The sequence below is a fragment of the Sardina pilchardus genome, chromosome 11 (genome assembly GCF_963854185.1).
Source record: "Sardina pilchardus chromosome 11, fSarPil1.1, whole genome shotgun sequence".
In the NCBI taxonomy this organism is placed as follows: Eukaryota; Metazoa; Chordata; class Actinopteri; order Clupeiformes; family Clupeidae; genus Sardina; species Sardina pilchardus.
Window position 1 is genome coordinate 25,642,837 of NC_085004.1, and position 24,626 is coordinate 25,667,462.

Sequence of the window (24,626 nt, forward strand, 5' to 3'; positions counted from 1 at the left end):
GGAGAGAAGGAGAGGGACAGAGGGACATAGAAAAAGAGTGAGAATGAGAGAATGGGAAAGGTGTAGAGGGAGAGATACAAGGAGAAAGAGAGAGACGGAGAGTGAGCTAAAGAGAGAGAGAGAGAGAGAGAGAAATGCTTCACTACATGGCCTGTGCTTGCTGGCCACCACACAACACCTGAAGAAATAAATAAAGGAAGTGCTTTAGAGGGATTTGCACTAAAAGCCCGTTACGGAATGCCAACTTATCTTTGTGACAGAGCATGGGAAAAAAATGAGGCTGCTTGAAGGGATGGAGGGAATTTCCTTTCACATTCACAATGCTTTGAAACACCTCTAACTCTGTACCGCAGCAATGCAATGAAGGAATCCAAAGCTACTACTACACACTGTAGAACGTTCGACTCTATACACCACTGACTCACCATGCCACAATAATGTCCATGAGTTCATAGGACCATTGTGTTAGTGCGAATAGGACCAAATGCACAGATGAATTACATTAGCTTGATCCTGAACGCTCTTATAAGGTGTACAGTCTTTTACCTTTACACATTTCAACGACTGACTGACTTCCTACAGAGTTCTTCAGAAGTGTCACATGGTAGTGCTGTGATACTGTTGCTGTTGCTGTTGCTGTCACATGGTAGTGCTGTGATACTGTTGCTGTTGCTGTTGCTGTCACATGGTAGTGCTGTGATACTGTTGCTGTTGCTGTTGCTGTCACATGGTAGTGCTGTGATACTGTTCTGTTGCTGTCACATGGTAGTGCTGTGATACTGTTGCTGTTTGACTGCTGGAGGAAAGTCAGCAGTCCAAATATGTAAAGGTAAAGAACTAAGCATTTCTCAGCCAAGATATAAGAACATTTAAGATAAAGATGAACTAAACTATAGGCTAAATAAAGTTGTCCTTGGATGAATTACATTCATTTTAAATATGCAGCACGGTGCATGCTTTGAGTCTTTCACAACGCTCTGTCAGGCTTGTAAATTTTCCCTAACGCTAACGAGAGCACTTTTATCATGCTGCTTTCTTCTCATACATGTAGAGTAGGAGTTGTGTGGAATGCCAGCTAGCTATAGTATAGTGCGCTCTCTTGGCTGAGACCTTGAATTAAAGCGTGCATTGGCACCTGCAGTGATGCATCAGAGGGGGCTGTGAGGAGGGGGAGGAGGTGGGGAGTAGGGGAGTGGGTGGTGGTGTGGGGGGTGCGGGGGGGGGGGGGGAGGGGGGGTGCTGATGGCTTTACACCGTGACGTTCTCTCCCTAACCCTCCCCCATGCCGCGCAGAGGAAGTGTTCTACAACGCATCCGTTAGATGTTGCAGAAGGGGTTCGCCGGACTCCAGTTAATTAAGCACATCAGTTTCTTAATGTGATCAATTTTAATTAAAGTGAATTTTAATCGGGTGCAGGAGAGGAGGAGGGGAGGAGGAGGGTGGAGGGGGGAGGAGGGGGAGGGAGGGGGGTTGTGGTGGCGCTGCAGTCAGAGGGTGCTTAATTCAGTCAGTCAGACGCATGTGCTGCCCAGAGCACTACTCACCCTTGCTCTGCCAATACTAACTCATACATGTATGTCAATGTGTGTTGGGTGAGACACACACACACACACACACACACACACACACACACACACACAAAGCCTGCACCACCACCCCCTTTTCACTTCAGATTTGCTCGCACCTAATTAATATGGATGGGGCATTAAGCCTTTTGGACTCTGGTGGCTCTCATTTCATGACTATTAATGATTTTAATGAACTGGTCTAATAAGGCACTTTTCTCTCCCATGCTTTAAAGTGCAATCCACTGCTCATTCGCCCGGTAATGGGCTTGGAGGCCTTGGAAAGGCTTTCGCATGCATTGTGAGGCAAAGCTGAGGGAAATACACACGCTCTATGGGATTCTGTTCAGGGGGTGAAAAAGATGCTGTTTATATAATGGATAAAGGAGGTGTATGTGAATGGCCAGACCAGTTATCTCTCATTAACTCCATTCACAATTGTAGGTTTTAGAAGCGCATTTATACATCCTTTTTCCAGCATTTAAAATTGTTTATACGGTCATTTTACTATAAAGTATATATTGCATTTTATTGATGATTCAATTCATCTGTTATGTCAGAAATCAATATTATCAAGAAATATGGAACATAGTTCAGAAAGGATTGTTAAATGCTGTAGGCCCATTAACCAAGTTTCCAAACAATTTAACTTGTAACGTCTCAAGTGTGTCTCATTCTGATCTAACACAACAGAACCCCATCATTTGCCATAGAGGAAAAGTAAACAGAACTGAGATTTTATAACGAAACCCCAAACCCTTAATGAGATAGGAATCCTTATTCATTCTAAATAAAACATTTTATTATCTAAAGCGCTCACAATTAATAAGACCTCAGCCTGCATTTCATTAGTTTGTTTATGTTAGTGTTCCACTATAACAAACAAAGCCGCCTTTACACAAGAAAACATTGATTCCAAGTCATTGTGACAGAGGTCACCAGATTCACTTTTTGACATGACATGACATTCACCAACACATTTTTACAATTCACATGAACTGTCAATTACGCACACTCACGCATACACACATCAGTACAGCACAGGAGTCCTTCTTATCTCAGATCAACTTTTATCTTTTCCTGTCTGTTGAAGCGTCCACATCCATTGAACGAATTTCAACAAAATGTCTTTTCGAAAAGCAGACAATTCTCTATAATAACGTCAACGTACTGTGATATTCCTGATCTAGTTGTCTTGTCTTCGTTTAACCAGGGGGGGAAGATGAGACTTGGGATCACTCATCCTTGGGCCACTCCATCTTTTCCTGGTATCCCTTTTCTTGGGCTTTATGGTAATGGATTCCTCAGACTTGTTGACCTTGGGTGTAAATTTACGGCCTAATATGTCCATCTGCTCCATAAAAGATGCATGGCATGAAAGTGCATCAGTTATATGTATACATACACACACACACACGCACACACACGCACACACACACACACACACACACACACACACACACACACAGACACACACACAGAAACACACACACACACACACACACACACACACACACACACACACACACACACACACACACACACACACACACACACACACACACACCAGCACCAGCACCAGCACCACAAGGAGAGAATAGATTTAAAACACAGTGTTAGCATTCATGAGGAGATTTCCATGCATGCATACACTCCTGCTATACATTATTTACGGCCGGCATCAAACTAAGTGAAAGCTAAGCAAGTTTGAAAGGTGCCGGGGGTTGAAGGCGGCTGGTGTAGCAGGTACCATAATCAAGGGTCATTTGCTGTTTAGCTGCAGGACATCAGTAACCCGAGCGAAGCACAATGTGACCCCCCCCCCCACACACACACACACACACAACCCCTCCTCCTCCATAACTCTGTCATAGATTTGTCAACCTTTCAGTTTTGTAGTCAAATTTTAATTCACTGATATATTGATAAAGAGCTCATGTGTAAACAAAACGTGTAAAACACAAAGGTGATAGCACGGAAATGCCTCAGGACAAACAAACACACACACACACACACACACACACACACACACACACACACACACACACACACACACACACACACACACACACACACATACCATTACAGTAACACTCACACTCACATAGACAACAGGAAAGCATGTATCAATAAATTAATTTCTTGCCTATTTCAGTACAACAACACCATAGTTTCATAGTGCACACATACATGTTATTGTAGTATAAATCAGTCTTTCAACTGTCGAATAGTCTCGAGGTCTGCTGCAGAAGATGGAGGCCTGCTGCACGACCAAATCTACAAACGGACGGCATGGCCGCCATGCCACGTTAATGCAGCCCTTAATGCATTCCGTGTGAAAAATGTGAGTGCGGTTTAGAACGTTATTCATGCCTGTAGATTAGCTGTTTACTCCTGCCGTCGACACATAAATATTTCATCCAATCGTTATTGGCTTCCTCTGAGACTAACCACTGCTGTTACTGCCTCGCCGCTCTTTTTTTTAATTAACCAAGTTTGTTAATTAGGTGTGCTGCAGCAATAAGCCTGCAAACAGCCTGGTGGGATAATAACATTCAGGAGCTGTTTTCATGTGTGTGTGTGTGTGTGTGTGTGTGTGTGTGTGTGTGTGTGTGTGTGTGTGGTGATTGTCTATTTGAATATGGTTGTGTGTGGGTGTTACAAAAGTAGTTCAAAATATTCACTGACATATGCCAGTTAGGTTGATAATATTAATGTTAATTGGTGTTTTATTTATTTTTTTATTGACGCTACAGCGGTTTTAAAGTGGAAAGTTTTTTTTTTTTTACAAAGACATAATCAACAAAGTTATACCATTGACTGGATAACCTATAGCATATGCTCGAGAAATGTGTATTATTTTTCTATAATCGTATAGCTAGGAAGTATGCCAATTGTAAATGTCAATTTACCACCTTATTACAGAAAATGAATAACTTTATTGTAACCACACATGTTGAGCAATGAACAGTTAGAGGAAGAAAAGAGATTTAGATTTAGAACAACAAATTGTGTAAAAAAAATAGTAATGGAATGCTTTGCGCTTAACTAAAATACTAAATACAGCAACTTCAGGTTTGTCTAATACCATTTGAAAATAGCTTGAGTGTTACACTTAACATGTACTATGGTGTCACACATATAAAAACTGGTGACAAAAAAATACATGAAGGTATGATTTGCATGGTGTATAAAAAGTGATTGATTTCAGGCCAACAACATGGTGAGTATTTATGATAGCCATTGGCTATACTCTAGTGTCAACCTATATTCTTTACATAAAACACAACCAGCCCATAGGTGAAGTGAACCCACATGGAGAAACACTGGCATTATGTTTGCCTGGTTGTGTTGCTTTGCATCAGGTAATGAGCCATGTCTTCATAGGGAGCGTTTAGGATTTGGGGGTCACTGTGCAGAATGAAAGGGGGCTAGCATTTATTTACTTGACACGTGGAAGAACATGCTAGCTAGACTTGCATGAAGGATTTACTTTGACAGCTAAACAAGCAGGGCAAATGGAATCGTGCGCAGATCCATATCAAACAATGCGCTTTCTGCGTCTGCATCTTTCGGGCAGGTAATTCTCCCCGTGTCAATACATCATACCGTCGCCAAATTGAGTTTGGTGCATACAAAGGGGAGCCGTAAATGAGACAGATAGGGAAATCAATCTTGAGACAGACAACCTCTCACACATTCACTCTGCAGCCCTGTGTCATTGTAAACAGCATGCATAACACTGACATGTGTTGACACCATAACAGTCAACATTGAGACTATTTTAAAGCCACTGTTGCAAAAGATACGGGATTGTATGAGTATATATATACTCATACAATCCCGTATCTTGTGCATAACATATAATATATATATTATAACATAATATATATATATATATATATATATATATATATATATATATATATATATATATATATGTATATATATATATATTCAATGGAAAAACATATGGAGGAATTGTTTCTGATGGCCCCTCTGTATTGACTCAAACCTTCTCTCATCAGCGGCCCTCAGTAAAGCCATCCCAATTGCCGTGCCAGGGACAGAAACTAATTAGCCATCCTGTCAAAAGAGGGACAGGGAAGTGGGAAAAGAGCGGGGAATTCACAGGGCAGCTGACAGATCAGACAGGGTTGGAGAAGGAGAAGTATTGAATCTGTCTGGCCAGGGGGAAAAGCAGAAAAAACTACAGGTATAATTTCCTAGCCGTCTTTGAATTTTGGATTTAGGATTAGTTTAGCGATCTTGAATGGTTTAGTAGGTGGTGTGTGTGTGTGTGTGTGTGTGTGTGTGTGTGTGTGTGTGTGTGTGTATGCGTGTGTGTGAAAGGGAGGCTGTATGCAGTCCAAAAAACGCATGCGCCTGAAATGGAAACCGCCACTGGAGTGAGACCGTGAGGAGAGAGGGGGGACGCATCAGTAACGCTCTGGGAGGATGGCTACTGCTGCTGCTGCTGTTGCTGCTGCTGTTGCTGCGACTGCAGCTACTTCCTCAACCCCACCCCACCACCTCCACCTCCACCCCCTACTGCCACCCCATCCCCACCCTCCCTCTCTCTCTCTCTCTCTCTCTCTCTCTCTCTCTCTCTCTCCCTGCCATCGATTCCCTCCAAATTATTTCTGCTTCAGGGAGAATGTGTTGGTCCGCTGGGTATCATGAGAGACAGCTGTAGGTGATGAAGTGTTGTGTGTGGAGTGGAGGGGGCTCTGAATGCATAATGCCGGCGATCACACCCCACCGCTAGCACAGACAGCAGCACGTTTTCTTGTTGTTTGCTTATTCCTTTCAAACAAGTCAAAAAACATGGCAGACGCCCCCTGCATTTATGCGATTTTTCCCTGAGAATATCTCCTGTGTGTCGGCCATTTTACAGTTAATATTCAAGCAACAACACGCAGCCGGAGCCTGGTATACTGTAGATGCAGACAAATTGCTTTGAGCAACCCGCTCCCATCCGGGGGAATACGAAAGCACTGCGATGCAAACATATAATCCAAAAGAAGTATTAAATTTCTCATTACAACTGACTGGAGAAAGCATTTCTGCTTGGTTCCACAGTGTGCCTTTCGAACTCATTAAAGGTATCCATTTAGAAAAGGAAAAACTCGACCGAATGCAACGCTGCCTTTCCTCTCTGTTTATTGAGTGTGTGCAGGAAGTGTGTGGGAGCCGAGAGCAAAGAGCATGACAGGAATTAACCGTAATTGAAATGCAGAGCAAAGGGATTTTTGAAATGTGTTCCGTCAGCAATAACACTCAACACCTAGGCAGGGGCAATAAATTCTTCATACTCATTGAAGCCATGCCGCCAACAGCAGCAGCAGCAGCGCAGTCCACTATTCAAAAAGGAGTCTGGAGCCAAATGAGATTTTAGGCCATTGTGTTTGTGGCAGCATCTCAAAAGACCTTGTATGGAGGAACACATCCTGTGAGGTAATCTCCAGCGCCGGGCCCCCTTTCATCGAGTTGATGGACCCAGGCACGACTCACCATTTTCGGGGACCATGTGGGAGCGTGAGGACCCATCTTCTGGATACGGAGAGGTGTGATTCGTGCTCTTCCTCAGCCCTTGAGGCTGTTGGTGGGATGGAGGATGGTGATGGTACCGGTGGTGGTGGTGGTGATGATGGTGGTGATGATGGTGGTGGTGATGGTGATGGTGGTGATGATGATAGGGGGTCTTGCTTGAAAGAAGGGAGCGTAAGAGCTTGAGTGGGATTTCTTTGTATACGTGGGGGGTTGTCTTGTCACACCAGCCTCGGCTGTTCGCTCTCGAGCACAGCTTCCTCGCCTTCCACACTCTCTGATCCTCATCCCCAGGAAAATGAGTTGGTTTTTCCGCCACTTGTTCAAAGGGAAATATTCATTAGCTCCTCCTTGGAAGTCAGCTACTCAACAGAAGATATAGGCCAAGTAATACTTGTGCCCTACTTTTTTTTATCACATCTGGAGTGCCCCATTAAATGTAAATTACAAGGGGGATTTATTTACAAATAACTTGCTTCAAAGTCAGATACATGCAGCTTCCGTAAGGCAGCACAAAGAGAGCATTCTATATAATATTCTGTTATTGTCAAATAATAATGACGAAATCGCATTCAGGTACTTATGAGGACAATTTAAAATATGGTCTATTATACAGTATAAGATCAGATGATATGTTATCATTTCCTAATAGGTTACTTGACAGTTTGATTTTTTTATATCAGTAAGGACACAGTGGACTGATTCTGGTCGATCTGTTCTAAAAACGTTTATTATGTGTGAATGACACACGATAAAGGGTTTGTTAAAAAGGCTGCTGGTGTTGCAGATTATTTTGTCCAAGAAAAATGGCATGCTTAAGTACGCTTTTGTGGAACGCTTCAGTATCAGGGAAATCTCCAGCATTCCGTCATGCAGTCCTATTATTACCTCCGCCAAGGAGGTTATGTTTTCATCGGGAACCGGCGTTTGTTTGTTTATCTGTCTGTCTGTTTGTTAGCAAGATAACTCAAAAAGTGATGGATGGATTTTCAGGGAAGGTCAGACATGACCCAAGGAAGAAACGATCAAATTTTGGGAGTGATCCGTAATTCCGTCGGGATTCCGTCGGCGTTTATGTATTTAACTTAGTGGTGTAATGGCATGGTATGGCCACGTGGTGGCGATCTGAATAGTTTAGGTTCAAATGTACGACAACCTGTAGGAAGAACAATGCAGGCGGAAGTCTGCGCTCTCCAGGTGCTTTTCTAGTTCTGTGAATGTGTCTGTCCCAGAATCAATCTCATTGTTCTGAGAGATTGTTCCAGAACTGCACGCTCATTGGAAATTCATTCCTCTGAAATTAAGATATTTATGTGGCTATCAGGTATAGGCAATATCGTAATCAGTAGCTGATGGTCAAAACTATGTATTAATCAGCTTAGCTGCTGTTTTTATATATCACATAATCTGGTGAAATCGATAATGACTAACTGCAGTTGCTTTAAGCTTGAGAAATGCTTTAAGGCGTAAAGGTATTTTAATGATTAAGGTCTCTGAGTTAGAAGAGTTGGATAAGGACAAGCTGGGGGAGCTTTTATTCGAGGAATGTAGTTCACCAAGACTGACAATGGCTTGCAAAAGAGACATTCTTTTTCTTTGCCTTTCATGCGTAGGAGGCACTCACTCAGGTCATGGCAGCACTTGGGTCATGGAAGTTTCAGGCTCTTATTGTGTTTCCGATCTCACTTTGGAAACTCCAGCAGAGTTCTGTCCTCCTCTTGACAAGGTAGGTAGGAAGGAAGTACGAGGGCTGAATACTCTGCGACCCTGCGGACGTTTAAAGCTTCTGGTGTTGTGATACCGCGCGGGGCGCGTTGAAGGAGACATGCTTCAATAATCCCGCGCGAGATGGGCCCCTCTGACAGGGCCGTCCGCTCCTGACTGTCCCGCGGGGAATGCGGCGCGCGCTGGGTCACCTCCAGGAAATGCGCCCCCCTCGCCTTCCATCGATATGCCCTCCGCCATCGGCCATCACTCCTGCTCGCGACTGCCATGCAATTTCACAATCAGCCCCCTCTCTCTCTCCTCCTCTCCTCTCCTCTCCCTCCCTCTCTCTCTCACCATTCCTCTCCTCTACTCCACCTCTCAATCTTCATCCCTGCTTTCCGGCTCTATTGATTTTCTATTTTCTTTTTTTTTTCTCTCCCTCTATCCCCCCCCCCCCCCCCCCCCCTCCCAGCGCCCTCCTTCTCTGCCTGCCTTCTTAGCTCTTGTTTTCTTCCACTCGTCTATCAGTAAAGGGGGTGATGTAGAGAGGGGTGGGAGGGGAGGGGAGCAAGGGGCCAGCTTTCTTTTTTTACCCCCCAGACAAGGTCGAAGCCCCAACAGGGCGCACGGGTCCTTAAACTGCACAAATGTAGATGTAATTTGATTGAGAGCGGAGTAATAAAATCTATGAAGAGTGGACTTGATCTTGTTAGGAGGGCAGCCCTGGACGGGCTCCAGCTGTAGATGGAAAATCACTGAGGCCGCTGTGGGTGACGGGAGGCAAGAGGCTTTAGTTAGCCTCTCTGCCTCCCCATTTTGTTCTACCTCCGTTCTCCTGCTCTCTCTCTCTCTCTTTCTCTCTCTCTCTCTCTCTCTCTCGCTCGCTTGCTCTCTGTGTCCTCTCAGAACACACATCACTCTCTCTCTCTCTCTTTCTTTCCCTCTCTTTCTCTCCCTCACTCCGTGTATGCCTCTCTGCCTCTGTCTTTCATTATATTGTCAGAGACATTGGCTAGCAGCAGAGGTTATGTTCAGTGTCTCTGCCCCACACAATTCAATCATCCTCTTTCCTTCAATCATTTTCCTCACGCGCTCCCTCTGCTCTGCCTCGCGTAACTTCATAACTCCCTCTCTTTCTCCGTGAATTGGAATCACAGCCCAGTCATGAATTGGAATCACGCCTCAATCATCTCTCCGGTGCACTAAAGGTCATTATATTGTTCTCTTATGTCTGGCTTTTCTCTTTCTCTCCTCCTTCTCTATCTGTCGTTTTTTCCCTTCTCATTCCTTCTCTCATCCTCTTTCTATCTGTCTTTCTGTGCCACCTCAGGTTGGCGTTGGCATCTTTGAGTTCTCAAAGGCAAATACTGACTTAAAAAGCAAGACTTGCTCAGGTCAAAACAACAGTTAGCTTGAGTTAAAAACTTACAGTATAATCTAATTTCTGAAAAGGTATGTGAAACCAACAACAGCAGGTTTTGGCCATGCCATGAGTTCTTGCTGTGTTTCGTTTGGCACTTCTTACAGGATGGTCCGGCCTGACCCAGCGCAGTGCGGAGCCGAGGTGGATAGAAAACAGGCAAATTGAAGTAGATAACCGGAGATGAGAAGCACTTCAAAGAGGAGGATTTGGACTGAATGCACTTCATCAATACATTTAGTCAATTTAATGTGTAGCAGCTGTCTCAAACTGTTACTCACTCACTGGCACGGAGTGGAGACTTTTTCTTGTATAGTATTCTGTTCATCCTCTATCACCAAATGCCTAATTGGGGCACTGGTGCTTCGCCAAGGTCCTCTCCATCAGGACACATTGTCAGCTCACACCTATCTCTGCTCCAAGCTTTGACCTTCATTGCCATAGTCCTACACACACTGCAGTGTGACACATACACACACACGGTCACTCACTCATACACACACACACACACACACTCTAATAGCTTCACCCAACGACATGCACAGCAAGGGCACCGCTGCACCCAATATATCAGCCAAACAAACGGTCAGTTTCTCCCGAAGCGACGCCTGTATACATCAAGCCACAGCAGAGCAGCAGGGCAGCAGGGCAGCAGGCTCTTAAATGGGCAGTCTGCTGCTGCGGCCCTAACATGGCTACACTCACAGAGTGTAAGATGAATAGACAAGCAAAGACACACACTGCACATGAACACACACTCTGATTGATACACACACACACATACACAGAGGGAGAGAGAGAGAGAGAGAGGCATGACTGAAGCACATTTTGATTCACTCATGCACCTGTACCTACCTACACACATACATGCACGCACACACACACACACACACACACACACACACACACATACTGTACACACACCTACGCACGCACGCACACACTCACACACACACACACACACACACAAACACCCACTCACGCACGCACGCATACACACACCTACGCAGTACGCGCACACACCCACACATTCACACTCAGGCTCACATCCAGCAGCTTTTGATAAACTTCCCCCGACACCACGGATGATTAATGATAGTTAACAGAATTGAATCAAGGTTAAGAAAGACGGGGGCCGGACCCAGAGGCCGCTCGCTCGGTCGGTCGGTCGGGGGAGGCGGATGGAGGAGGAGGGGAGGTTGGGGACGGGGGGTGGAGTGGGGTTGGGTGGGGTTGGGTAGAGTAGAGTTGGGGAGGGGAGGAGGCATGGCCCGGTGGCAGGGGGAGGTTGATCTGCACGCGCGGTAAATAACTTCTTTACAGAAATATACGACAGGCCCTCCCCTCCGCCATGCCCAGTAATTACTCGCCCGGGCCCTCTGTAATAATTCCTATTACAAGCAGAACGGAAAAGTCGGTAACTCACAGCGCCGGGACAAGGTGAAGGCAAGGCCACGGAGCGGCGGATCAATATTTCATTTACTCGCCCCGGCTTCAGCACCCGCGCCTGTATCAAATTCTTAGCGGCAAGCCGCAGAAGGAAGGAGGAGGGAAAAAGGCGCGTGGCAAGACCTGGAGAGAGAGAGCGAGGTGTGTGTGTGTGTGTGTGTGTGTGTATGTGTGTGTGTAGGTGTGTGTGTGTGTGTGTGTGTTTAGAGGGGGGGTTGTGTTGTGAGAAATAGGGAGAGAGAGAAAGAGAGAGAATAAGTGAGGGAGAAAGGAGAGAAAAACAAGCACTTTTAAAAAAAAAACGACACAAGGCTTCTAATTTCCTATGGGTGTTGCTAGGGGGTGGAGCAGAATCAAGAATCAAGAGGTGTGTGTGTGTATGTTGGTGTGCGTGTGTGTGTGTGTGTGTTTGTGTGTGTAAGTGTGTGTGTTTGTCTGTGTGTGTGTGTGTGTGTGTGTGTGTGTGTGTGTGTGTGTGTGTGTACACTTTCAAGGTCATTCATTACCACTGTACAGAAAAAACAAAGTCCCATTTGAACTCACTAAAGAAACATCAATCAAACAGCTCAAGAAAAACAAACACACAAAAAAAACGCTTTTAATTCACTGCCACAGCGAAGGGGAAATAAATTGGCATATGTCAACTTCATTAGAACTTTCATAAAAACCAGGTGAATTCGCCGCGTTTGTCCTCCACCCATTTTAAGTGCTTCTTTGTATTGTATTGTACAGAATGTGTGGCCACTGTGCAAACATTCAGTCCATTCATTTCAATGGCTTTAGATGGAGTGATGTTGTCACACCAAGGATGCTCTGGTGAAAAAGCAAACATTCCACTGCTCCATTGCTTTTAATATTCAATGGCTGAGCCTCTCCAAGCAATGTGTAGAGCTGGCATGGCTAGTAATGTCCTTATGCTTACGGATATTGTCCTTGCTGGCATGTACTGTAGACCAAAAGGGGCAACCAGGCTGCTGTGTCTAGTACTTGGGCACAATGCTGTGCGTGAGGTAAAAGTATGTTTGGCACTTAGTTTGTGTCCTTGGGACGACACATAGAAAATGTGTTGAAAGCTGTTGTTTTGGTGCTCAGTTCCATAGTGGACTTTTGTACAAGAACTCAAACACCTTCAATAGGTTTTAGTGAAATGGGCTGATTGGAAATTTTCTGCTGCACGCTCCATTCCACTCTATAGTTGTATGCCCCCTCAGAAGGATTGCATGTTCTCTTATTCCAGATCGGTCCATTGTAATTTTTTTTTTTCATTTGAATCGATTCCTGCAAATGTAACAATTTCCGAAAATTCCCGCAGTGAATTCAGTTACTTTTGAATACAATCAAAATACAATACAATTACAACATACCCTTACAAGATTGTGAAGGGACCGCTCCCTGCCTCCCTCGCAAGATCTCGGTAGGGTCACACGTTTTAGAAAATTATATATAAAAATCTGAATCGCTATGCATTTTACAAGTTGAATTAAACAAAGAACTTCTTTTAGACACATACTGTACATGCTTGTTCTTTTGTCTGCAACACCGACAACATAGACTTGACATTCCCTCCCTGCGATCCCTGCATGAAAACCTCATTCATTCTCCAAACAGCACACATGGGTGGGTGTCAGTCTTTGGGGAACTGGAGGCATATAAAGATGGAGTGAGGCAAAGGGATGGAGCGAAAGACCGATCTTCAACAGGTTGATGCGTATGGCGTGAGTTTGGCCTGAGTAATGAAGAGCGCCCAGTTCAAGATGACGACGAGCTTCACGGAAGGACACAGACGCCTGGCGTTGTGCTGGAAGAAAAAGAGAAGAGACAAAAGATTGTGGGTAAACAGAATCATGCTGACACGTTCTGCTTCAGTCATCATGGCCCATATGTTCACTGTCTCATTTTCGCTCTCGTAACGCTGATTTGTCCTAAACATCATTTACTTAACAAATGTATTTTCATTTACATAGCATGCTACTGGATTTCTAAAAAGCCATTTCCATTAATCTCCTGAGGGGGGAGACTGGGCTGGGGGACGATGGCGACGTCGACTGAAAGTACAACCTTGTGTGTGCAGATGTTATTTCTGCCATAACTCACTCACTCATAACTTATTCTGGTGACAAAATAAGCCAAAATGAGAGCCATAACTCTTTTACACACCTCTGTCATGCCACTGATGTGGTCTGTCACTCATAATGTAGGCACACCCACCCTCTGTGGTTCCATCCAACTGAATATCTCACTTTAAATGAGCTGTCAACTCAAGCTGAGCATATTTGGCTCAGACAAGGAGCTACAACTGTTACTTCAACTGCGACTTCTGGTAACAACTGATTTGATTGGGTTCACAGTATAGAGGTGAAATAAAAAAGCTTTTATGTGGCCAACGAGTAAAAAAAAAAAGAAAAAAGATTTACATAGACACTGGTTTTTCGGAACTTTGATTTATGTTCTGTTTTTCTACAAAAAAAAATAGAAACGGTACATCCAATTCAAAATGCTCCTCCATTGCATCTCTAGCCGTAAGCTTTCAGAAAATCAGATGGACAAAAGCAATGCAGAGCCTCGGTCAATCTGTATCTGTATTCAATTTTGAGCATAAATGAACCTTCAGCTGTGGGAACCTCGCTCATTAATGCACATGGAATGTACCAAAGAACATCATTTAATGAAACTGTCATTCATTCACGTTGCCAGTCATTCGGGCCCCATAAGCGCTTGCTTGACCACACATTGAGGCACACACACACAAGATACAGTACATATTTCTGCGCACCGTTCTCTCTCGGGCCCTCAGCTCCGAGTGCTGTTGCCATTCAGAATCCTTGGCCTTGCTTTCCCGGAGAGATGGGAGCCGGCCTGAATTCACTTGTCAAGACGCCCCTGAACAATAGCTTGGCTGCCCTGTCCAAATGGCTGCATTGGATTACCTTGAGATGAGGTTGCGGGGGGAATGCACTCTGTATGTTGGACAAGGGGAAGGTAAAGGAGGAGAGGTTTGGGGGACATGATTCAATAAATAACAAATTCCCCTCAGCTCTGGGGAGCTTTGCTTTGTGCTTAATTGCATCGCATTGATTTTTCTCTCCCTCCCCCTCCCCTTCTCCTTCCTTTTCATCTGAGACTTTGGAGAGCATGTTGCTTTAGTCCCATTTTCAATCACTCAGCAGACCTTGGTGCTTTATGACCTTCTTCGCTCTTGTTTTCTCTTTGTTTCTCTCTCGTTTTTTTTCCTTCTTCTTCTTCTTTCATTCAGCTTTTGCCTTCATTTCGATGTAAATGGAGCGAAAGCCTGGGCTTTCAGTTTGAAGCCTCTGTGGTCGTTTAGCCAACCCTGGGTGTTACGGTGCGTTCGCTCACAATACTGTTTTCTTTTCTGTCTTGTCATTTTTGTGAACTTCCTTCCATCTCCTTGCTTTGAAGAAAAAAAAGACACATTCAGAGCTTTTTGTTCTTCTAAGAAATCCTTACTATTCAGAGGAATGTGGCTATATTAGCTGATGTCAGTGGAATAAAGGCTTTAACCATGTTAAAGTAATAGCATTTTCACAAACCACTGGTTATTGTTTCAAACATCCAGGGGAAAAATGCAGGCCAACAGGTCAGAGTCATTAGATGAGTACTCAATAAATTACCTGTCACCTGTGGAGAATGACAGAAACCCTTTGGCACGGAAAGTGCACCCAGAACTTTGCAGCACGCATTTACCAGATGAAGTGTCAGTCACCTTTAAATGAGTCTGCTGGCTCAAAGACATGTTTTGGGGCGGGACCTTCTGCCAAGAACAATGAATCAAATTTTAAAGAGGCGCCGCAAAAGGTCTCTCTCCTCCTACCCGAAAGGCAGAAGTCACTGCGAGAGCTTCAGTGCCACACCCCCCCTGCCGTCTGACGAGAGGATTCGAGTGAGTGTTTTCATCGTCCGCGCAAACAGTGGTGGCTCACCTCTGTTCTTGCCAAGGCCTGACATTTCCCCATCACTCCTGTCACGATGCACTCCATTTAGAGAATGAATGGCAATTACACACAATGAAAAATGTCAGACGAATTATGGGGTGCTGCTCTACTGTGCCGAGAGTCACTGAAGCCACCCAGTACACCTCTTTCTTTGTCATTGCCTTTTATAGTCTTCCCTTCTGTCGTTCTTTCTTCCTTTCTTTCTTTCTTTCAGTCTTTCCTTCTTCCTTCTCTTTCTTTTCCCTTCCGTCTTTCTTTCAATTCACAGAGGCCCTGATATACCATGTATGTGAGGACCACTGAACCACAAAACAACAAAATCCATCAGCATTCTCTCGATGCGTCTGCAACTGTTGGTGATCCCCAGTGTGGCGGTTGAGGTATGCGTTGATCCCAAACCCTAGACATTTCATCATTTCCTCCCGTTTCTGTTTCTCTCCCTCTGCCGTGACAGGCATGAGACGGTCCCCTCGGCCTGGAGATTGCATGTTTGCAGAGGCGTCTCTGCTCGTCTTTCATGGTTCAGACTCGGTTTGGGGGGGAGATTGTGTTTTTTTCTTGAGGAGTGTCTGTGTTGGAACAAATTCACCAATATTCGTTCTAAAATTGAAATGACACGGAAGCAGGACCGACAGGTTGTGTGTGTCTTGTTTTTGAAACAACAAGTTTGCAAGCAAAACCTATTCAATGCTGCCTTCCTATTTAGATGACACCTAAAGTCTATACAAAAACAACCTGAGTTGCAAGGCACGATTTAAGATTTTTAAAAAAAAAGGGGTTGGGCAGTTGAGGGGTCGGTGGGGGGAGGGTGGGTGAGTGAGTTGATTTACATTCAGATTACTTTTAAAGTGCTGAAGTACAGCTGTTAAACACACACACACACACACACACACACACACACACACACACACACACACACACATACACACACACACACACACACACACACACACATATCATTTTACACACAATTGTAATGAGGACCATGAAAGCCATGCTGTGACTGTCACTGATACATGACAAATGGTGTCAAAATGTGCCATAGCATGTCATTATTGGTTGACACATTCAAATTGACAAAGCCCTGCTAATATTGTCCATGTGCTTGCACTTGCTGGAGGAGGTTAAGAGGAAGCAGGTGACAGCCCAGTGTTTTAACGCTGAATGATGCTTCACTGCCTTAGCAACAGTAACCATGCAAAACATGGTGTCAAATCACTGCCAATTGCAGGAAATTACTGCTTGCCAGATCACACAAAAATAGTACAAACTATCTTCAGCCAATTTCGTGTCTGTGTTATATCGACTTTCTTGTCTTTGATTGTTCCAATATTAATTCATGTATAAAATAACATCCTCAGTCAGTCCTAAATCAGTCTTTGCATCAAACCAGAACAGTTACATGCTGAATGACACTCTATAAGGATCTTTCATGTTCAGATACAGATCACATCTTATTCCTGTGAGGTTCTCTTAATTTGTAGATTTGCAAGTGCTAAGTAAGCAACGTAAGCCTTAGCCATGACAAACAATGCACTAGAAGCTTGAAGCTCCATATGTCTTTGTCCACTCCCAGCTGGACTGGGATTATAGGTATTTCAGTCACCTTACCTCATGGGTATTCTTCCAACCGATCCTTGCGTGGTCCTTGCATGTCAACACACTCATTTGATAATCAAAGGTGACAAATACTTTTCCGATGCTGTAGGTCAAAGGTCAATGTCCAGGTCAGAAGAAGTCAAGCAAGTCAGAAGACAGCCACTCCAAATAGATTTCATCACTCAGTCATCAGGAGTGATTACTGACACTGTAGTGTCATTCTCCCCTCTGGCTATATAACAACATACTGTATGCATACAGTATGCGCACAGTTATCTCTTTCAGGTCTCCAAGAGTTCATCTACCAATAAGAAAAAAAGCATTTTCATGTAACAGAAAGATAATCTATTTTTAAAACTCCTCATATTCTCGGTTATTGTACGAGGACCACATATCTCTTGACATCGCAAGCTTAGTTGCCATTTGGCCTTTTCTTACGCGACTGATTACAATAATATCCCATATCAATGCTCTGCATAATGTATTTGAATAGATTTTCATATATTGCTACAGTAATACTCCTTCTGCACAGTAGCGAGGTTATTTCAGTGTCAGCCTGTCAGTGCCTCCCTAGTCCCTACTCCCCAATACACACACCTACACACACTCACGGACGCACGGACACACGCACGCACGCACGCATGCACTGAGGTTTATTGGAGACCAGCAAACTCAACTCGATGGCATGAGCCATGTTTGTATTGTCTTTTTGGGTCAGCCAGAGCATGGATGTCCGAGCAAAGAAGAGCAATAAAAGTGATTAAAATGACCTGCGTGGTCTCTGGCGTTTGGTGTTTAACTCATCTCCTTTTAGCTGAGAAGCGAGACAGGCATTGGCGAGGTCATAGATCATGTAATTAGATTTGGGAAGTAATAAAATAGCACATGCCGCCACTAGAGGGCATTTGTAATGGCTTAAATGAAATCACAAAAGCATCCAAAATATTTCACGTTGAAAAGAGAAGAATTCGTTGAGGGCCGTGTGATTCAGTCTCCCGTAGAAAACGCACAGAGAGGATGTACTGTAGATACCTAGGAAGCCTGCAATGAACTACTGAAACCTGGCACTCACGCTAGGGGTTTCTAGGCTAGACTGGGCATCAGACGTAGCATGGGGTGGCACCTCTGCCCTGTCCACCGCCCCTCCCCTCCACAGTGTGCCCCTTCTCTGCCCTCTAAGGGGGTCGCGGGCACAAATGCCACCTCACAGTGGGACGCCCGCAAGCCTCCGGGGCTTTCTCTGTCTCCCGCCTGAGAGTCGCCCCAGAAATCCCACACACTCGATCCTCAGCAGCCCAAACACATCCATCTCACACAAACGCGTATCGATCCTCTCTCCGCTGGCCCCGCAGATTAAATCCAATGGGCGATCGTCATATCTTGGAGGTCATTAAAAGGCCTCGTTATCGGAGTACCGGTGGCGGGGACAGAGCCGTTTGAAAAGTTGTGGTAATCTAGAGGCACCAAAGGGTCGAGCGGCTGGTTTTTAAACTCTTTGAAGGGAGCGTGAAGCAGTTCAAAGCACTCCGACTGCATTAACAGCAGTGGCTCGCTGTGGAGTTTTAATAGATTTGATGGTTCACAGAGAGGGAGTCTGGGTTGCCACCGGGGTCTCCTTGGGAGCTGCTCCCGTGGTGATGGACACCCGTTTCCCGTTGCCAAGGGCAAGAGCATCAGAGCATGTAGATGAAGGTTTATTTGTCTCCCTGTGTGTGTGTGTGTGTGTGTGTACGTGTGTGTGCGTGTTACACATGCATGCATTTACTCCTTGTAATATTACAAATGTCCACATGCTTATCTAAAAGCAATCATGCCAAAGCACTGAAAATCTGATGTTCATCAACAGGATGACATGCTTCACACATAGCTATTCACAGAAATGTGATATTGGCAGACAGACAGACAGGCAGACAGACAGACACAAACACACACACACACACACACACACACACACACCTGGAAGCTCTTAATTGCTTCTGAAAGCATCTAATTAGGCCCTGTAGCACCTTGTCTCTGTGTGAGTGGCGAGCCCTCCCACCTTCCCAGCCCACCGCCACTGATCAGGGCACGCAACAGCGACAGGGCCGAGACACGCCGACAGCCAATCAGGGAGCAGGAGGGATGAGTGACCTTGTAGGCCTGCAGCTGATTGGGACTGTCAGAGCTGTCAATCACTTCAAGACAATTCTGACAAGCAGAGTTAGAGGAGGGGAACGGAAAGAGAGAAGGACTGACATGAGGCTAAGAAAAAGAGAGAAAGGGGGAGGGCAGTAATATAGAGAAAGGATAAGAAAACAGGAGGAAGAGAGTGAGAGAGGAAGAGAGGGGGAGGAGATGGCCTGTAGACAATGCTTGTCTAGATTTATGCAGATAGATTTTTGAAGTAATTGAGTGGGGGGGAGGGGGGGGGGGGTGATAACGGTTGTGGGCTCCCCCATCGCCTGCTGTTCTGCGTGGCTGAATGGCTGTGGTGGTGGTGGTGGTGGTGGTGGTGGTGGTGGTGGTGGTGTTGGGTAGTGCTGCTGCTGGAACACACTGAGCGTTAGAGCCAGAGGAGGACGAAGGCATCAACTCATCGTACACAAGCACGCTCTGCTCGCGCGCTGCAAAACGCTCCTGGCGTCGTGTGAAAATGAAGAGCGTTGAGGAGTGTGTTCATTTCACGTCAGCACAACTGCCACAGCCTGGCTCATGATGTGATGCCAGCACCATTATGACCTTGTGCCATTATATTGTAATATAGACCATAAACTGACAACCAGTGCTCAGAAATGAGTGCTGTGTTTTTGTGTGGCTTGGTGACGTTGTTATTCAGGACACATGCAGCACTGTTTAAAAGAAAACAGACGCACCAAAACAAGGATGCTTTTCCCTCCATGGAATGAATTCTCCAGTGGGGGACTACATCATCCTAATGAGGCCCAACATGAAGATGATGTATCTCACACCTTTGGGAGAGGGAGGGGGGTTTGGGGGAGCCTGCGGGGCTTGGCCTAAATGTCTCCTCTGCATCATCTGTAGAGCCCCCATCCCCCAGGTTCACTCAGATGAACGGGTTATAACTATTCCCGTGCCGCTTTCATGCCACTGGCTTATGGTGTAATGTGGCCATTTAAAACACCAGGTTCAATTTGTGCTTTCATCATTTTATTTGTGTAGCTGTTTAAACAATGGTTATTGCTAAGATCGGAAATGGCTGCATTACACCATAAATCAGAAAAAGTATAAATGTTTGAATCCGTTAGGTATCTTTCTGTATGTTGCTCTCTCTATATTCTATCTCATAATATAAACGCATCGGTGTACTTTCAGTGAACTGCCAGAGATGCTGACTGAAGTGTCAAATTATGTGTGTTGTGCATTATCACAGTCAAAATGAGTTGGTCAGACAGTGAGCGTGTTCTCATTTTATGTGAGTTGCAGGATGAAAGAGAATGGTTAGAACAAACACAGACAGTGAAGTCTCCTTCCCCTGCTATTCAGAGCGGATCCCCACTGAACGCGACCATGAGCTCTTGGCTGGTGTCCATGGTACATGCGTAAGCAAAAGGGGGCTACCATGGCGACTATCTCCATCTTCTCATCTCTCCGCCCTCCACCGCTCACGGTGCCCTGTCCCCTTCTCTCGTCCTCCCCCGTCACGGGACAGGGCTTCCTCCCGCCGTCCTGCTGCTGCTAGGATGGACAGGAGATGGCCAACATGGCTTATCCTGTCAGGCCTGCTGCTCAGGAAGCGTGGCACATGGCTAGCCGCTCCACAGGGTCCATACACACAGCTCTGGTCACTTGGCTGCCATCCACCCCCCCCCCCCATCCCAAACTCCTCAAGGCACCGATCGCAGGACTTCGGAACACTGGCCAGCGTCCACTGAGCGGGCACGACTCTTACTGAGGCAAAAAATAAGTGATTACATCTTAATGTGACATGAGGCTTAAGTATTGTGTAATTGTGCTTGAGTAATCCATTATCAAACAGCTACTGTGTTTGCTGGTTTTTGTTTGTTTCAGGCCCATAAATAGTAAAAGCAGCAGCATTACCACGAGGCACAATTTCCATTTCTTAGAGGCAGATTTCTTGTAAATCTTAGCCATTTATACCAACCACATAAGGTGAAACGATCATGCTGCTTTACACATAACATTAACAGAGCATGTTTTTACAAGGTTTAATCAAAATTTTAGCGTGTTAATGTGAGTGTGAGACACAATTTTGTATCCTCCAGGTTCTAAGCACTTACGGTTGTGAGCATCTTCTTGCAGCTTCATTCTAAGATCAGAGGAACTGAGTACTGAAATATTCAGCAGAGGGAGAGAGGGGGAATGAGGATGAGGGTGAGGATGAGGGTGAGGATGAGGGTGGGTGGGTGGGTGGGTGGGTGGGTGACTGGTAGTGAGATCAGGTCATGCTATTTTTAGTTTGCATTGGGAAACACAACATGGATGGGGTGCTCCACATACACATACACACACACACACACACACACACACACACACACACACACACACACACACACACACACACACACACATGCACGCACGCACACACACACCACCCTGGTCCTCCAGAGCAGCAAGGTGAGCTCTGTCTTGTTGGAGGGATGAGTCATGGAACAGTGAGGTCATTGCTCTAGACGTACGCTCACAGGCAAATGAGCTCCCGCCGCCCAGATGGGTCTTTAGCTGTAATAATGTAACAGGTGAACCCAGGGACTGACCTGCGTGTCAGAGGCTATGATTAACCTTTGACCCAGTCACATTCCGAGCGACCTCCATGACCCCCGGTGACCTCACAGGTGATGTCAGACATCCAGTATTGTTCTTAATCACATTTTCCTGCAGACAAAGAAAAAGTCGCCTCCAAATAAAATGTTAAAAGGTATTAGTGATCAAGAGCACTCCGTTTGAATTACTTTCAGCAAAACCACTTTACTTCTCCCTTTCCCTACAAACTGGAAGGTTCCATTTGCGAGCTGTATTAGGCAAAACTATGCATGGATCGAATCCAGCAGAGTTCTTTTGTGGGAGCGATCCGACGGTGTAAACTGGCACTTCGCTTTAACTGTGAGGTAAGGAGTCAGTTAGAGAAAAGCCTCGCTGATTCACCTCATCCCTGGAGCCTTCATGTAAAAGTTCTCGTAAATTACGGGGCTAGCCGTAGCAGCGGTGGCATTAAGGGAAGCAATTTTCTTTCCAGCTTTTTTTTTTCTCTCTTCCTTTGCCTTATATCTGACATTGCACCTTCTGAATATCCCCCTGGCCTGACCCAACTATGAAAGACAGCATGAAACAGAAGGACTCCTAAAGGGCATTTTCCTAAGTAATGGCTGAAATGGAAAGAAGATCTGCACACCCTTTATAGAGGCATGTTATTACCAAAGGGGCTAACTGAAATGTGCCTTGCCTTGCACATTTACATTCTTTGCAGTCCTCAAAGAAGGGCAGCGTGACTTTAAAGAAACCGTTTAAAACCCTCCCGTCTATGCCGCCGCTGCTGATAATGTTGCAAAACTCCAAAGGCAATTCAGTTTGCATTTTTGTGGCGGCAAAAGAGGCATTTTTCTGTTGCATTACAGATCTCAATCCGACCCAGCAGTCTCCACTTTAATCTTTGGGTATCCTGAGTGAATATAAAATTCAAAGTGGATCAAAATACAGTTTGTTGAAAAAGGGTTTTTTTTTCTTTCTTTCTTTCTTTCTTTTTCCTTTTCAATCCTTACGCAACCATCTCAAGAGACTCCATAGCATGGAGAAAGAGAGACTAAAGGTGTCAGCTGCGAACAGGAACAGACTCTTCACACACGTATCTGACCTTACACCTTACACAAACATAGGGAAGGTGTTGAAAAAGGAGAAGGAAGACTTGGCGGGGAGAATAAGGAAGAGGAGGTGAGATCTCTCTCGATGCAGAGGAAGAGAGAAGAGAGAAGGAAAAAAAACTGCTTGGAGCAGCAGTACTGACGAGGAGTATTATTAGAACTCCTGATTTAGCCACATAGAGTCTTCAGAGTACCTGAGTCCCGCGCAAAGGGGTTGCTAATACAATCAACTCACGGGGCCTGGATGGATTTGGAGGCTCAGGGGGTAAAACCAGGAGCTTCCCCAGCGGTGGGGAGCCAAAGGCGGCCTGTCAGCAGGAGTGAGCCCCTCGTCTCAGCTCCGCTCTCTGCTCTCAAGCGGGAGTTCAGGCCATGGTTCTGCACACAAACCCTCCACCCTGGATACTGGCCAAGTTTATGACCACATCATCGATTCCTTCAAACGGGGGAGAGAGGGAGGGAGGGGCAACCTCCCATCCCTGGCCTCCATCCAGGACATCCAGAAAGTTTCAAGTTTTAATGTGTGTGTGTGTGTGTGTGTGTGTGTGTGTGTGTGTGATCTCTTTTGAGATTTTTTTCGTGCACACCTGTGTCTGAGACCATTTCTGTTTCATCACAGGTGCCACTGCAGCAGAAGGCAGTGCTCAGGGGACTGACCTGGATTTCTCTAATTTAGCTCACCTCCAAGAAGTGAGTGGACTGGGGCATAGGCTACCTCATGCCTCAACACCTCCTCTTCCTCCTCCTCCTCCCTGTCTGCCTGCCTCCTCCTCTGCCTCCTCCTCCTCCTCCTCCTCCACTCAGTCACATTCTCTCTTCTACACTTCACTTTCTTATCCGTTTTTCTGTTTTTACTTCATCGTTTTACTTCATCGTACCTCTCACAGGTTTCTTTCCATGCATGTTCTCCCATTTGTATGTGTGTGTGTGTGTGTGTGTTTGCGTGTATTCTTCTTTCAGTCGGCAATGATGTGCCCTATGGGATGCCTTGGGAAGGGGTCGCCTCCTTGTCCAGACTCAACACCCCACACAATCACACCATTGTTCCCTGAGACAATGTGGCTAAAAGGAGAAGGCCATAGAGGCCACATAGGCCACGCAGGGTGTGGTGTGGTGTGCAGTGGGGTGGGGTGACTTAGCGTCTCTGGCTGGGGGTGTGGGGGGGGGGGGTTACAATGCACCTGGTGATTCTACCATGGGACAGGGTGAAGAGAAGGGAGAGAGACAATTAGAAAATTAGTGAGAGGCCATGTCTGCGTGAGTACATGCAGAGTGTTGAATTTGAGTTGCATTTTGTCTGAGAGTGAGACACAAGGTTGACGTTAATAAAAACTCAAACTAAAAATACTTGTACACAGCATCTCAGACTCAGGTGGAAGTGGCTTTTATGAAAGTTTATCTGCAAACAAACTTTGTGCTCTATTCGGAATTCCAAAACAACACAGAACAATATAGCTTAGAAAAAAGATCTTGTTTACACAAGATATACAAAGACATACTGTACAAAGACATACTGTACATTCATAGAAGACAAATGTGCTGTACAGACATATACCAGTCCAGTAC